Source organism: Neophocaena asiaeorientalis, unplaced genomic scaffold (assembly GCF_003031525.2).
Source record: "Neophocaena asiaeorientalis asiaeorientalis breed wild unplaced genomic scaffold, Neophocaena_asiaeorientalis_V1.1 scaffold105, whole genome shotgun sequence".
Taxonomy (NCBI): Eukaryota; Metazoa; Chordata; class Mammalia; order Artiodactyla; family Phocoenidae; genus Neophocaena; species Neophocaena asiaeorientalis.
In genome coordinates, this window is record NW_020172162.1 from 3,231,732 (window position 1) to 3,243,922 (window position 12,191).

General features: G+C 40.9%; 1 protein-coding gene across 2 annotated transcripts in view; it reads right to left on the bottom strand.

Annotated features, from left to right (window-relative positions):
* Positions 1-5,632, bottom strand: part of SCML4 (Scm polycomb group protein like 4) — a 117,688-nt gene extending 112,056 nt beyond the window's left edge. Inside the window, exon 1 of one of the 2 annotated variants that reach the window (XM_024755037.1) lies at positions 5,410-5,632. The gene's annotated coding sequence lies outside the window, so the exon portion shown is untranslated. The remainder of the gene's footprint in view (positions 1-5,409) is intronic. The other variant, XM_024755058.1, reaches the window with a different exon arrangement.
* Positions 5,633-12,191: the final 6,559 nt, after the last annotated feature.

Here is a 12,191-nt window from a genome sequence, read left to right on the forward strand (position 1 = left end):
TGAATGCCCCGAAGTTGGTTTTCACCTTGGGTTTTTCTCCTCAATTCTTCTTTTTTTCTTTTACCAAGGCCCTGTCAAAACGGGATTCAAATCCTGAGGCCAGTTCCAGGCCTGCTCAAAGACTGCATTCAAGGCAGACCCTCACACATGGCCGCTCTAAGCGTTAACATCAGTCTGGTGAGAGGGCTCAGGGCCTGCCTCCGGACACCAGAGAAAAACACACTCCTTGGCGTTCCACCCTGGTTTTCTCATCAGAATGATGATGTCCCAGGATGACTTGTGGACAAATGAGAAAGGGAACATAGAAAATCTCTCCTTCCAAAAAAAAAAACGAATGACCCATAAAGCTCTGTGAGCTGACAGCCTTGTGCTACTGTTGGCTATTACTGAATCCTTTCTGAACTGCACCAGGGGATATAGGAGGGAGGGTGATGCCCAAGTCCTCATTGGAAGAGGGATGGAATAGGCTCTCTCCTCTGGGTTTTATCTTTGTTCAGTACCATTTTCCCTGGGCTGGACTAGGACCTAACCAGAGTAATTCTTTGCTCTGTCCAGATCAGCATTTGCTCCCAAGTTTAGTGCCCATCTTCATGAAAGGCTGTATATTTCTTTAGAATGAATTTCAGCCATATGTGTGTGTTTTGAAAGAACTGGGGCTTTTGCTCTAGAATGGTCAGCACAGAGAGACAAAAAGGGCAAAGTCTTTAGTTACCAAATATTCAGCTCACAAAAGTTGAGTCACCATCACAGGGCTAACCTGACAACGTCACCACCTTTCAAAGCACAGCATTGACGCTATTTTTCCCTGGCGCATTAATTTTCTCACAACAGCCAACTCCACTCCTCTGTTTCTGCACTGAATGCCCTCTGGAGACAGTAAGACCACCACTCCTCAGTCCAGCCCCTTCCCCAAAGGGCTCAAAGGAGTGTGCAATCCTTCCTAAAAAGCAGCAACACTGGGACCAAGTTCCATTTATGTGATCAATAAATGAAGCTGATGAAAAAGAATGCACACCTGCCTCCCCACAAATAAAAATTTAGGGAGAACGTGTCTGAGTTTGTAGGAGAGTAAAGAGGCGTTTATACAGTTTGGTGCCACCAGATTCTCTCTAAATCACAACTGGTCAAACAGTAACAAGAGCAATCCCAGGGAAGCCCGCGACGTGTATCTCGGAATATACTCCTGTTACTCTAGGTGTCACATAGACTCAGTGGAATGACTTTTCAGCCTAATGCAAAGTGAGGATTGCCACTGGGTAATAAACTCCTTTCTGTCCTCAAATAATCACTGCAAGAAGCAGTGATAGTTCACGAAGTAATCACTTCAAGAAGCAAGAGGTGTTTTATCTCCTCAGTGGTGGCAAAGTGCCTCTTCAGATTGAAAAATGCTGATTTATTCCAGAATGCGGAAATCCTGCTGGCTGTTTGTCTCCATCCCCCACTCCTGAAGGCAGAGATGTTCTTGACTGTGTCAGAACTGCCAGGTTAACCCAGCAGGAAGTTTTGTCTCCAGGTCTATTATTAGCTGAGAGAAGCAACAGCTCACCAACGCTAACATTTGAAGAACCCAGAGGGTGGAGAGAGAGGTCTGACTCCTGGAAGGAGTGATTTGCACACATCGCCACTTGCCTTCCAGCTGCTGTGGCCAAATAGCAGCGTCTCTCCTCAGGCTGCCCCTGAATGCCACCCACAAGTGACCAACAGCCCTGGAGAGTGGGGCACGGGGGTTTTGCTGTGGAGCAGGCTGCTCTGAACTGCCCAGAGCTCCTCTACCTCCTCAGACATTTATACACATAGGTCAGAATAAGCCAAACTGCAAACAGCCCCGAGCACGTCTCAAATGGCCTGCAGCTCCTCTTCTTTGAGGCTCAGTCTGAATCTCAGCATCTGACAACCCCAGGGTGAGAGTCTGAAGACGTATTAAGGAACGAACCCTTGCCAGAACTGAAGCCTAGATGAGCGCAACAATGAAAAACACTTAGAACCTCGTGGGCTCACAGCCAAACACTCGAACTTGGTTTGAACGTACCGACGAATGCAGGATTCGCCACAGCGACTTACAGCAGAGATTTACAGCAGAGACTAGCGTGTGGCGATCCTGCAAATGCAGAGGTTTGGGGGGAAAGGTAGAAAAGGAAAATGAAGAAAGAGAAAGCGACAGATGCAAATGCAATCCAAACACTCTGAGTCACTCATTCAACCTCAGAAATTTTACAATTTGAGTGATCCTAATGGTCTTTGAAGCACATTAGAAAATGTCGCAATAGATGTTTGAATTAAAATCCAGTAGGTCTGCCAAAAGACCAATTGTTAAAAATTGGCAAGATTCCAGAGAACTTACTAGGCTGCAGACTGCACGGGGCTGAGAGAATTGCTAATTCCAGAGAAAGTTAATTATCACCTTATTGATAAAGGGGTAATTTTTAAAGCTTATGGTGTGGCTTTTGTGACTCAATTAAAATTTAGAGTAATTTACTAGACACAGTGGTGGCTTCTGTTACATTATATAGTATAAAACCATTTGATTTTTGTCCCAGGGGCTGTTTTTTATCCCCCTCGCCTCTCCTCACCTGTCTGCATTTGAAGGCAGCAAAAACATTAAAAACATGTAAATCTCAAACTAGTCTTTTGAGAGATTGCAGGATTAAGAAGTAAGATGTCCAGGAGACACTTAAACAAAGCTCTCTCCTCGAAATGTCAGATTTGTCCACCGAAATTAAGAATCACATGTGCTCACACCAAAAGGGACTGCTTTCACAAACTTCATTTCCAAACTGTGAGACCTAATTTTATGCCCTTTGTTAATTTGATGGGAAAAGAGTCTTTCCTCATCTCTTTTCCCTTCTCTTCCACACCATCTGCAAATAAAAGCAGAGGCTCCGTGGAAGAAAAGCCTCACGGAAAGAAACTGGAGGTGCTTGGGCTGTCAAGCTCCCAGGCAGTGTCGCCTCCTGCTCTCTCCAGGACGTGTTGATCGGGGTAAGCACGCCGGGCCACCTGGCGTCAGTGTGACGCTGCGACTTCCATGGGTACAGACTCGGGAGGAACCTCGTCCCGCAGAGCCCTGCCCGGGGCCCCAGGGAGCCAGTTCCGACCTCCACCCCACCTCTGCCTGCCAGGACCCCGTGTTCGCTCTAAAGTGTCTTCAGGAGCGAGTGAATGTGTGTGATGTGTCAGCCAGCCACGCCGAACTGCAGACCTCCAAAACACTCTAAACTATAACTTCCCACGTGTGCGTAAAGATTATTTCTCTCTGAGCATTCCTTGTTTTGATGTAAGGGCACTTCAGCAATGTTTCCTTAAACTTGTTTAAATATTTAAGATCCAAAATTTAGATTAAAAAATACATAAAAGCCGCCACAATATGAGAGGTTTCTGCTTGTGATTTTTCACATCATTTAAGGTTTAAAATTTTCTAAATATTCTATCTTTGTACTCTGGGGCATCGCTTGAATTTTATAATAAGCAAATGTTATTTCACATTTTAAAAGTCATTATTCTCTCAAATTTTCAATATAAAAGTTTTACAGCAGAGACAGTACCTGGGGCTGGCTTGTGTTCTAACAGCTGGTCTGCTTGTCTTACCTGCTGTTGGAGGAGCACCTGCGACCCCAGCCCACAGAAGCCAAGAACTAGAAAGTGAAACTGCTTCTGCTGGTTTCACTTGCCTCAAAAACACACTACCAAAAGCAGATAAATGACCCAAAGCAATTTACTCTTGTATCTCTTATTGTTTTCTTTCTATTATTGTTCATTTACTTGTCAGTTTTTTTTTATTCTTGCTGTTGTCATGGTTTTGGGAGGGTGGGTCTTGGCAGCAAAACAGAAGTCATTTTAGTGGCATAGGGAAGAAATTTCAACACGTTAAACATAAAAGAACTGGGTGTTTGCGGAATTTTCACTTTTCTTATAATTCCACAAATCAAGCAGACATAAATTATTTACCAAAATATTACACAGCCTCTCCACACACACAACGATAAAGAAACCACATTCATATTTTTTTAAATATCTGTCACAAATATGTTTGAAAGGTAGATTGTGAAGCCACCAGACAACTTCCCTAAAACTGAAGGCGCTACATTCACATTTTATCTGAGTTTAGACGATTCACTACTGCTTTTCTAGGTAATCTTCACCGAGCGCTGTTGTTCAAATACCTGCTTCATTTTTTCGGGCTAGTTCTACCAAGCAACACACAAAAAAATGCTGCACATGAATATTGCGCTCCTAGGTAGTTTACTTTTCCACACTATAAATTCCTTCATAGTTATTTTTATGCTTTCACTCCAAATATCCTATCTTATATATATATATATATTTTTTTTTTTAAGTCTTGAGGGAAAAAAAGCAACTATGTTTCTCACTCTTCAAAAATGGTTCCTCTGGTTGAAAAGGAAGAAAAACACAGCATACAACAAACATCTGGATTCTGAAATGATTGGATTACTTTCTCAAATACCATAATTTCTGAGACCAACCAAAAAGCCACTTTCTCAGGAAGCTACTGATTGTCGGACCCGCTCAAGTATCATCACAGAATCCAGCGCCTCCTCTCCTTCACTCTCCTTCACCATTACAGGTAACGGAAAGAACTTCTGAGCACCTCAACCATCAATCTTATGACCACCTGCAGCCCGCACCTCACCCTCATCCACTGCCCTATCCTGCTCAGCAAGCAATCACGCCCCTGGATTCAAGTCACACAAAGCCCTACCTGGGAAGGAGGTGACTCTGTATTTGAACTTGGGAAAACTGCTTCTGACACTGCATAGTCACCTGGTTTTTATCCCCAAAACGAACCAATACCAGCAACTAGCAATAAATAGTATTCTCATCTATCCTGGTAAATTAGGAGAAACTAGTACAAAGACATAAAAAATATTCCATCTGAGATATAAAAAACAAAATTCAATTTTAAAAACCACTCTTACATGTTCACAACATACTGATTATAAAAATTAAATGTTAGGTAAATATATTTATCCCAAGACATACTACAATTTTTTAAATTAAAAAACAGAACAAAGCAAAGTGAAATCATCATGCCAAAAAAAAAAAAAAAACTAACCAATTATTTGAGTGCACATTTGGGAAAAAAAATAACTTTCTACATATTCAAATGCAGAGTGAAAGAGTAGTATATGTACCCCAGATTGATAAACTATATAATTCTATACTATGTCTTCCCCTCTGAGATCTGGTCAAGAAATCAAACACTGTATTTTGAGTAGGAGGAACTAAAGTTTACCTGCCTGCCTCAGCGGTTTTAGTGCAGGACACTCGTGGATTGCCGTAAATGTAGGCATGCAATCCAGAAGAACTGAAACAGGTAATCTGTTATGCTTATAGTGAAAAGAGAAGGATCCCATGTCAACGGCACACCCTCCGATTGTGCATCTCCCTTACCTACAGCTCGTTCACCAGAGCCCTGATCAGGTTCTTTACCAGGCCGGGAATGTTGACTCAGAAGACAGATGACTTTCAGTACATGCAAACCGAGTATTGCAAAAGCTAATCTTCCACCCGTGTGTTAATAGCTCACAGTTAGTCTCCAGCAGCCCTGCTCTCCGGCTGCAAACATCTCATTAGACTAATGCATTCAGCACAGGCAGAAAACTCGATTTACCATAGCTACAGCAATGAATTTCCATTACGATGACAGCTTCAACCACATCATGTCCAGAAAACCAGCCAACCACTGGCTTTTAAAGAACACACACATTTTACATGCAGAAAACGAGGCGTGCAAGTATGTGTGTGTGTGTGTGTGTTTTGTGTTTCCTTCCTCTTAGCAGCCCAACTAACAGAAATGTGCAGTGTAGCTTTTTGCTGACACGAGCTGCAAGGTAATGACACTTTTGCTTCTTTGGTAGTTACGTCCTTGTAATAACCTGAATTATGTCACAATTGTCAGAACGGGTGTTTCCAACATTTCGGTTTTCATTACCCCTCCTCTGTTGCCATAGAAACCAGACTGTAACATCATCTCTTTGTCCCAGTCCTGCAGCAGTGTGCCAGCACCGGGCTTATAAGATACTGGTGATCTGAAGGAGTGAATGCTTGACTTTGAACAAATAAAATAAAAAGAATTATTCTAATGACATCGTTGTTCAGGAGAGACTGTGTGTTTGCCAGAGGAGTGTGCCTATACAGGTGAGCACACCACGCTCACACGTACTGAGTCTACAGCTGCATACAACACATATGGTTAGTTCTTTTAAACAGGGCACTGACTTGGGCTCCAGATCTGTAAGTGCAGAAGCATAAACGTGGTTTACACTCATAAACATGGTCGGTCCTGCATGAGGCAGAATGGTCCTCACGTGGGATAAGGGCTACTATTCATCCTCCATGCCCTATTGTCTTCTCTGTGGCAAATCAATTTATAGTGGTAAAGGGACTTTTTCTTCTTTTTTTTGTAAAGTGGAGCAAGGCTCCCAATTGCCCATTTCATTCACCCCATTCTGGCATTTTATTCCCAAGTATTTCCTACAAGATGAAACATCCATTTAATATGTGACCACCTGCAGGCTTATTCCTGGGGGTGAACAACAAGCAAATTTAGCCAGGACTAAACATCTACCAGGAATAATTAAGGTTTAGGCCACAACTTGGACAGTTACTGAGAACGAAAAAAATGAAATTACAATTTGAGGTTTTTCCAAATACATATACAGAGTCACAGAAGAAAGAAATAAGAAATCTCTCTCCTCAAATTATAAACATAGAAAAAAATTAAATTTTTTTGAAGTCAAAGCATTGTACTTATTGAACTTAAATTCACCACTTAATCATGTCATTTTGTTGTTTTGTGAAGGAAAAGGCAAGTTTGGTAGTTTTTCATTTTGCTCATTTAATATAAGTTCATTTCATTAAAGGAGGAGGAGGAGAGGAGGGAGGGAGAGGAAGACGAGGAGGAAAGAAAACAGGACCCAATGGATGATTTCAATTTGGCCAGCATTTCTGCTGCAGCCACAGTGGTAGTATTTATGCCCATGGCCTTGAACACAATCCTACACTACACTCAGTGAAGCACCTTGGCCTGAGATGCTAGACCAGTCTTTGCTTTAAAATATTTCTTCAGATAAATCAAATAAAAATTTCCTAGATAATCTAGAATATTTCCCAATTTCTGTAAAAGAAGAAAAAGGCTTGTCAAGATCTGCCTGAAATAAAGGAGTTTTCAGTTTTCCTACCCAGCTCTAGAGAATTTGTGATTCTGGTCCTTGGGGTGCACAAGACCCGTCCTTAAGTCAAGTGTGTCTGGGATGCAGGCACTGGCATCACAGGTCAATTGCACAATGAGGCTTAAAATGGAAATTAACTAAACCTGACTTGCTTTTAAAAAGTAGATAGATGCTTGATTAGATAGATGATAGATAGATGATAGATAGATAGGTAGGTAATTTTACTGGGATTTCTTTCTTTATACAACCATGACTGTGGGTCTTAAGTAATTAAGTTCATGTTTTTAAAAATCCTCAATGTTTTTAATTCCAAGAAACATTTAAGTTAAACATGTAAGAGAAAGGAAATTTGGTGGGATGGCTGCATACAAGCTAAGGGGTCTGTTGACAAGACAAGGGGCCCTTCCGAGCTAATGTATCTCCAGGTTTTCTACATCCCTGGGCTAGGATCAGGATGCTTAGGCTATGCCACGTTGTTAATTTTCTTTGGTACTATGGTTACATTTCTGTCGCAGACCACAGGCAGCATGCTTCACTCTTTCTACACAAATGCTACTAGGTTGGTGGTTGGCAAGAGGCAGCCAGAGGGAACAGGTTAATTTGGGGGCATCCCAAGTGCAAACCTACTTAGAGTAGCCTCTCTCTGAAGAGTAATCCCTATGTCAGCTGCTGGTAAAGAGTTCTGGTTCCAACACAAGAATCAGGTGGAGAGGGCTGTGTCCTGGACAAAGGAGTCAGTGCTATGGGAAAAACCATAGCACAGTGCTATGATAACCCTTGTTATCATAATAATAGCCAACATTTACTGGGGAAGTATCATGTACTAGCTCTCTTCATATGTTATCTCATTTACAACAACCCTATGAGATAAGTATTATGAGTACCATCCTCATTTTACAGAAAACGAAACTGAGACTTGAGGACTTTACATAAGTTCCTTGGGCAACTTATTTAAATACTTATTTAAAGTACGCAGCTGAGAAGTGTTGCCTATAGGACTGACCCAGGCATTTTGTCCCCAAAGACACAGTACTTAGTCATTTGGCCACATGGCCTCCTGGCACTGCCCCTTGTTCCAGCTCTGCCATTAACCCAAAAACATTGGTCGAATGTTATTACACTCCCCTTCTATAACATGGGGATGGGAGTAGAAGACTAGGTCACCTTTGTGGTCTCTTATGGTCCTGACATTCTACAGTCCAATGAATTGCTTTATCTGCTGGGCTGGAACAGGCAAATGCTTTGGGTTGGAGGAGAACTCACTTATGGTTGTGGCTATGGCCATGACTACTAAGGGGGAAAATAACACCCTCTCTTTCATTAGAATAAGATCTGATAAACTAGTGCTTTGGACTGTCAATTTGGGATGGAGATAGAGGGGAGAGAGCATAGAGAAGGAACAGGGAAGTTTTAATGGCCAAGATCCCACTCCTGAAGTAGCAAAAGGAGACCAGTTTCCCACAATCAAGAAGCCCCATGACACTGCTTCCACATCATTCAACACAGACTTTTCCCTGAATGTTCCTGAAAATTTGAGAAGTTTCAGGGTTATGGAAAGTATGAGGCTTATGATCCCATTTTGCCAGAGGGGAAATCAAGGCAGAAAATTGTTAACCTGATTAGTCAGACAAGAGGTAAACAATTAGTAGACCCAGATCTCCTAGTTCCTCCTAACTGCCACTTCTTCAACCCAAAGCCCTACCTTCCACAGGGCCAGATCTTTGTTTAAACTACACAAGCAGGAATCTTTCAAAATTAGAAGCAAAACTGTTCTTTGTAGTGAAGTTAAATGGGAAACAATCTCAATGTCCAATAAAAAGAGATTATTTAAGTTAATGTATCATGTGTCCATACTATAGAATATACAATGTAACCACCAAAAAGGATGTCATAGAAAGCCATGACATGAAAAAACGTTCTCAATATATAGTTGCCCAAAAATGCAGGTTACAAAAGAATATGCAGAATAGAATCTTATTTTGAAAAAAAAGAAAAAGATTTGCAAAATACTGGAGCTATGGTAATAGTGATGATCCCTTGGTGATAGGATTATGAGTAATTTTTATCTTATTAATCTCTCTTTTCTGTATTTTCTATAAAGGAACACCTACTTTATGTGGTAAGAAAAAGTTAATGTGAATTAATTGATTAGTGACAATTTTTCCTTATCACATCTGCAAACATATTTGCTTATAATTCCCATAAATTTTAAACCTCAAATTTCTTTTACGTCAATGAAATAAAAATAAATCCTGTGCCTGGTGGTTGTAGGCTACATTCAGCCATGGCCTTAGCCAGTGCTTCAAGCTTGAAGACTGCTCCCCAACTCTCTCAAGTTATCCTGTTGTCCTCCACTCCGGGCTTCACCATCACCTAATATCTTTGAGCCCATGCAGCGTATTCAGCGCAACTAACACAAAATCAGGGACAGACTCCCTATCCTTCTATACCCAAGGGCTCCCACGGTCTGTGGGGTCCTTTCACACCTGATGATACTCAGTCTTGTTTTAGTAAAGCCATATTCTAAAGATAAACGGGTAGGTGAGGGAAGAAGGTGATCGAATGAAGTGAAAATCACTCCCATTCAAGGAAAAAATGACTCATTAAAATTCTCTTGGGCCTAAAACTTAGTTCCTTTCAGATGGGGCCTACTGTATTTGTGGCTCTGGGCCTGTGGCCCTGGCTGATATTCAGGGATTGACTTAGTGGAAATATTTGTCTCAGGGTCTGGCAGTTTTGGTGGTAGCGAGTCCAGTGACCCTCATCCCAGGGGCAGTGTCTGGTAATAGGGTTGGTCAGTGAGGGCATGTGCTGACAGCCAGGAGAGCTGCAGGGGACAATAGCCAGGACTTTTCTTTGGTAACTAGTGTGTAGATTCCAAGCTGCCAAGGAAACAGTCTTGTTCTCCACTGAATCCCCAACATGTGTCTGGTCTGTAGTAGGAAATCAACAAATAATTATTGCTTAATGAATAAAAGAAACTAGGGGTTAAAAAGGTGACCTAATCTTAATCAATATTAGTATAGGCCTTTAGACCTGATTCCTTCTCCCTCCCAAAAAGTGACTGACTTTGGATATCTGCCATCAGAGAAAAAAAATCCTAATCTGTTAAAACTGAAAGGATGACTTCCATTTCCTATCTCCCTCTACCTTTATGCTCTAAAAATGCTGTCTCCTTGGGATCACTTCTGCTTTGAGCCATGTTTGTTTGAAACTGATGAATTTTTATTCAGCATTCGTAAAGGTGATCTCCAAATACTTTTGGCTATTTGATAGGTTTCCTTTTAGCTCCTAAAATATTTTCCCCAAGTTAAATATGAGCGATCAATGTTGGAATGCTGAGAAACTCCTAGAATTAGAGAAAGTGAGCCTCAGTCATACCTGTATGTATATTCCAAAGAGACAGAAAAAGAGACTTCAAATAAAGTAAAGAGTATATGCAATTTACTCTTTTTTAACCTGAATAGCCAAAGCAATCTTGAGAAAGAAAAACGAAGCTGGAAGAAACAGGTTCCCTGACTTCAGACTATACTCAAAGCTACAGTAATCAAAGCAGTATGGTACTGGCACAAAAACAGACACACAGATCAATGGAATAGGATAGAAAGCCCAGAAATAAACCCACACACCTATGGTCAATCAATCTACAGCAAGGGAGGCAAGACTATACAATGGAGAAAAGACAGTCTCTTCAATAAGTGGTGCTGGAAAAACTGAATAGCTACATGTGAAAGAATGAAATTAGAACATTCCCTAATACAATATACAAAAATAAACTCAAAATGGATTAAAGACCCAAAGGTAAGACTGGATACTATAAAACTCCTAGAGGAAAACATAGGCAGAACACTCTTTGACATAAATCACTGCAATATCTTTTTGGATCCATCTCCTAGAGTTACAGAGATAAAAACAAAAATAAACAAATGGGACCTAATTAAACTTAAAACCTTTTGCACAGCAAAAGAAACCATAAACAAAACAAAAAGACAACCTACAGAATGGTAGAAAATATTTGCAAAGGATGCATCTGACAAGGGATTAATTTCCAAAATATACAAGCAGCTCATACAGCTCAATATCAAAAAAAACAACCCAATCAAAAAATGGGCAGAAGACCTAAATGGACATTTCTCCAAAGATGACATACAGATGGCCAATAGGCACATGAAAAAATGCTCAACACTGCTAATTATTAGAGAAATCCAAACCCAAACAACAATGAGGTATCACCTCACTCCAGTCAGAATGGCCAGCATCAAAAAACTACAAATAATAAATGCTGAAGAGGATATGGAGAAAAAGGAACCCTCCTACACTGTTGGTGGGAATGTAAATTGGTACAGCCACTATGGAAAACAGTATGGAGCTTCTTTAAAAAACTAAAAATAGAGTTGCCATTTGATCCTGCAATCCCGCTCCTAGGCATATATCTGGGGAAAACGATAATTGGAAAAGACATACACACCCCAATATTCATTGCAGCACTATTTACAATAGCCAAGACGTGGAAGCAACCTAAATGTCCATTGACAGATGAATGGGTAAAGAAGATGTCATGTATACACACACCCACACAAACCACACAATGGAATATTACTCAGCCATAAAAAAGAATGAAATAATGCCATTTGCAGCAACATGGATGGACATAGAAATTATCATACTAAGTGAAGTAAGCCAGACAAAGGCAAATATCATATGATATGGCTTATATGTAGAATCTAAAAAAAAAGATACAAATGAACTTATTTACAAAACAGAAACAGACCCACAGACATGGAATACAAACTTATGGTTACCAAAGGAGAAAGGGCAGGAGGAGGGATAAATTAGGAGTTTGGGATTAACACATACACACTACTATATATAAAATAGGAGCATATGCAATTTAGCTGACAACAGTTACTTCTTCTGGACCCAATTTCTACAGAAAGGGGTGTGTGTGTGTGTGTGTGTGTGTGTGTGTGTTAAGTAGGAAGGACGTACCAGGGGGCTCAG